This window comes from Zea mays, chromosome 10 (genome assembly GCF_902167145.1).
Source record: "Zea mays cultivar B73 chromosome 10, Zm-B73-REFERENCE-NAM-5.0, whole genome shotgun sequence".
NCBI classification, from domain to species: Eukaryota; Viridiplantae; Streptophyta; class Magnoliopsida; order Poales; family Poaceae; genus Zea; species Zea mays.
Window position 1 is genome coordinate 107,030,375 of NC_050105.1, and position 5,270 is coordinate 107,035,644.

Sequence of the window (5,270 nt, forward strand, 5' to 3'; positions counted from 1 at the left end):
CTCCCCATTGAGGAGCCCACAAAGAGCGGGTTTTTTCCAACCCTAATCCTCCCTTAGTCGACCACAAAGGTCAAGGCAATCCCTTTCTCAAATTTTCTCAAACACCAGATGATACAACTTCTTGAGGTCATCCACAAATCCGAATACTCCCAAGCAACCTCAACCGTCAAGGAACACTAGGATCCAAGAGTAACACATCCAAACGAGTTGATTTTTGCAACAAGCTCCAATGAGGGAGAAAGAGGGAAGAATGAAAACCAAGTCACGGATTCAAGGAACTCAAACCTCACACCAAATGCTCTTTCAATCAATTGAAGAGGGAGGGAGAGGGGGAGTTAGAGCTCTTGTTTGAAGTTAGACAAGGAGTGAATGCATGGAACAGTCGAAGTGAATGAAGAGAGGGAGAGGAGAGGATATATAGGTGGCTCTCCTAAGGGACTAGCTGTTTGTACAGTGATTACTATGACTCAAGAAATGTAAAAAATTTAGCGTCTTCACTTGGAACCACATGAAACACGTCACATCATATGAAGTAATTATCCATTGCTTGTTCCTTTTTTGTATATCATTTTCTCCAGTACTCCTTCTATATTTGTAATAACTGAGCATATACTAGGAGCAAACTTATTACATTCTTTATTAGTTTTGTCATTTAATCACCAAAACCCTCAATGAGGTTGATCGCCCCTCAAGACCGGTTCAACCGCCTGCGCAGTTAGTCCTACAGAATGGTCCTCTGATTGTGGGCCGGTTGGACCACCCCTGGGGACTGATTCAATCGCCTATGCGACAAGGCTGGCAGACTGTGTTGTAGACCGTAAAGGTGGCAGAATCGCAATCTACAGAAAAAGCGGTTGAACCGTGTGATATCCCAGCCTCAGTGGATGGTGATATCATAGCCCAAGTGTTGGACGCTTGTTCTCAAATGCTATGAGTTAAGAATAGGGCAACACAAATGTTAATGGTTAAAGACCTTCGTCCTTCGAAGCATTATCTCCCTTAGGATATAATGATCCTCAGACGAAGGTTATGAAGGACAAACCTTCATCATATCAATATGTAATGAAAAGCAGGGACATATGGGACATATAAAGAATATGAATAACCATATCAAATCATTAGGTTATCTATGTTCTTATTATATGATCATGAACAAACATTAATGACATTAAATTACATTTGTACCTTCGGCTTGACAGAAGGTAAGAATCCAAGAGTGATGTGCGAGTGAGTACAAGTCAGCGTGAACAGTACGGTGTTACTGTTCATCTATTTATAGGCACAGGACACAGCCTGGGTAAAATTACATTTATGTCCCTGACATTTACTATTAGCTAAAAAGTAAGCTGTCGAGGGCTAAGCTGTCTTTTCCCTTTTAAGTCGGTTTCAGTCTCCATCGTCGTCTTTACGCTACGCCGAAGCTCCTTCGTCCACAGCTTCAGAACTGGTTCATCCTTCTTCTAGGTTGCGCCTTTCAAACCATGTACACCTTCATCCCAAAGCCAAAGCTTCATGTGACAGTATATTATACTGGAAAGCATGTTAGTCATGTTTTTGAGGACATTCGGAAGACGAAGGCCCCCAACAGTAGCCCCTCACAGTATTAATTTGTTCTTGTATCTAACAAATTCAGACTGCGACGTGAACGAAGGTCTTTAGCCGAAGGACCGAAAAAACACCTTACCTTCGCTAGAATAGTGAAAGTCAATGACAAATGGGGCCTGCCAAGTTGCAATGCACTAGGCATATAAATAGAAACCCATAGCGGCAGCATTTGTTACGCCATTTCGGTTGCTTGCGTTATTTTCTCAGATTTTTAACTCTTGCTATCAGCTCTCGCTTGATTTTTGAGCTTCATGATATACACAAGTGCTTGTTGCATGTCTAAAGAGAAGAAGATGTCTGAGGAGAAGAAGGTTGCGGACCCTGCTCTTGCTGGGTTTTACGAATCTATGTAAAAAACAAATAAGAGAAGATCACAAAGGAAATAATGGTGGATTTGTCTGAAGATTCTAACGATAGTGATGACTATGATGTGGAAAGTGGAGATGAAGATTCCGAAGACCAGCCCTGGTGGCCAAGCCATACCATCTTCGGAAAGTCGACCATTAAACAAACTCAAATTGACGCCATGAAGGGAAGATACTTTCCTGACATGTCTATTGTAAGGGTTGGCGGGGACAAAACTGCCCCTGCTCCTGAAGAAAATGAGGTTGTTATCTACAGAAGCTTTATGAAGGCGGGTCTTCGGTTCCCATTAAGCAAATTTTAAGTTGAAGTTCTAAAGACATTTGAAATCTTCCTTCATCAGATCACTCCCAAAGCTATAATCAAAATGGGTATTTTTGTTTGGGCCGTGAGAAGCCAAGGGCTGGAACCGAGCGCGAAATGCTTCTGCAATATGCACGAACTCCTATATGAGACAAAGGCCACTGGTAAAGAGCAGTATCACAACAACTTTGGTTGTTATGGCTTCGTTCCTCGCTTCGAAGCAAGTTATCCCGTTCCGACATTTCAGAAAAGGTGGCCCGGGGCCTGGATGGAGGAATGGTTTTATGTCAAAAATGATCTGGTTAAAAGGGGAAGACATAAAGGGGATTATCCAACGCCCCATCTGGTCTCGCTTCGGCCTTCAAAGGCCAACTACTGCACTTGAAAATAATGTCGAAGCATGCCAGAAGGCTTTCAACAATGTTTGTGCCTTTATTGGCACAAGAGACCTAGTTCAAGAGCACATAGCCTACAAGGTATGGCCACTTGTGGAAAATTGGGAAATGCCGAAGGAGACTGCTGTCGGATCCAGCGAAGGTGGATTGGTTTACTTAAAATACACCTTCAGAAACATAGATTGGTTTGACGAACCAAATGACGACTGGCTGAAATGTATTGAGGCTACTAGTGATGAGCTACTCGGAGCATACTCAAGAGCCGAAGATGATGCCTTGACCTCAGCCTTCGGAGGTCGAGGCAAGAAAAGGTTGAACAGAGTTTTCGATGTGATTGGTTTTATATATCCTGATTATTGCTATCCCTCGCGAAAGCAGGGGAAAAGAGGAAAACTGCCGCTTCGGCCATCTCTGTTGTGCCGAAGGGCAAGAAAATCAAGGTTTTGACCCATCGGCCAAGATATATTGAAACGGCCGTAGTGCCGAAATTTGGCGAAGGAACATCTTCCACTGCTGAGGCAAGACAAATCGATTTGCCGAAGGTGCCTACAGCTGAGCCAGTTGAAACGCCAAAAAATGTTGTCGAAGCTAAAGAAACAGCGTTAAAAAAACCAGAGCTAGAAGAAACAATAGTGTCGCTAGAAATCTTGAGTCCGCCGGAAGCAGAATTGCCGAAGGTGGCAAAGGCTCCCGCAACAACTCCCAAGAGAAGGAGAATGGCTAGCGTACTAGACGCTGTCATGGAGACGACAAGGTCACTAACTCCTACCCCTGTGGAGAAAGTTGTCGAAGTTGTGATGGCTTGTGTTGAAACCGAAGCTGGGCCTTCAGCGCCCGCGGAGGCAGAGCATGCCGCAACTGAGTAGAGGGCCAGAAAAGAATTTCCAGATGCTAGCATAGCTCTGGAGAAGAATGTGACCGAAAAAGCCAAATCCCCTGCTCCCGAAGCACCGTCCAAAGATCTTGACTACATTATTCGACATGCTTTGGGAAAAAGATTATCCAAAGAAGAAATTTTAGAAGCCAAACAATATGCCCGGGAACTGAAATACTCAAAGGGGGCCTTAGTGTTCAATGGCACGGACAAAGATGATTTCCTATACTGTCTCCCAGACAACAAAGAGATATCCGTATGTCGAGAGATGGCCAAAAGTATGGGATTTCCGAAGCTCGAAGTTGGCCTCTCCGCCATGTCGAAGGACGACCTCGAAGACAGCCTTGCATACAACAGTCTGAAGGTACAGAAGTTGTGAACTTAAAGTCTATAAACTTGGAAATAAAGTCTTTTATTCTCATGCTAATCCTTTGTCCTTTTTTGTAGGGCTTAATTCTTAGCAATGTCATGAGGGCGCAAAAGAATGCAGAGGATGAGAGCTGCACGATAGCTCTTGGCAACCTTCGATCAGAAGTCATTAAACTAAGAAACGAAGCCTTGGAGAAGAACAAAATTCTACTTTCATTGGTGGATAAAGTGAAAGAAGATGAAGCAAAGTTTAACACTCAATCCGAAATTTATAAAGCTGAAATTGATGACCTTCGGAAAAAACTTGTCGAAGCCAATGAGAACTTTGCAGTTGCCAAGGCTAGTCAAGAAATTAGTGAATGGTCAAAAACTAGGCTAGAGAAAAATGTCGAGGAGCTTCGTGAATCCAAGGAAAGGTGCTTCGAGAAATCCTTGGATTGTGTGAAAAAATTGAAAACCAGCTTTGCCAAAGTAGGTGCTTATTCTTCCGAGTAGAACTTCATTCGAGGTGACCCCAAGGGCGTTATTGATTGGATAAACGGGGAAGACGAAGCTTTTGAAGAGATCCTGAGCGATCGTGGGGATATCTGTGCTTTCTCCGACGCTCGAGGGATTGTGGCTATCCTGGAGAAGGCTGGTTGCGATCATGTTAAAGCTGCGGCCCAGGCTGAAGCCGCCTTCTCCATAGACGACACAAAAGACCCTTCGGCCGAAGCTACTTTGGTGGGCAGAAAATTTTATTCCGATGTATGGGTGAACGGTGGCCGGGAATTGGCCAACAAAATCATAAAGAAGAATGAAAAAGAAACCCACGAAGCCCGGGAAGAAGCTAGGCGAGCCGAAGAAGCTGCTGAGCGCGAAAGGCGTATATGTATTGTTTTCTGAATTTTAGCTTCGGCGTTTATTTTTCGGCTTCGAACTAACAGTTTGCTTATTACAGCCGAACTGTCACCGTTGTCTGAGCCATACAACCCCCTAGCGGATCAAGTCATGAAAGAAGCACTGGATATAATGAGCATTGCTAACTCCATCGTCAACGAAGTCGTCGACAAGCTGCTAAACGAAGCCGCGGAGAAAATACTTAAGGAAGATTAGACTTTATTGTAATGATACTATGTAATATTTGGTGTATGGAACAATTAATCAGACGTGTAAATTGCTGTAATATATTCCTTTACGATGCATGAAATTTACGCACATACCGTTTTGGAGCCTTCGGCGAAAAAATACCTTCCCTTCTTTTCATGCTTCGTAAAGAAGGAAGCCCCTTCTATGGCAAGTATGATAAGATTGTGTTTCCCGAAGTTTGCTTCGTGCCTCAGCACATTTTCATTCAACAAAGTATTGCCGAGGATTTGCTT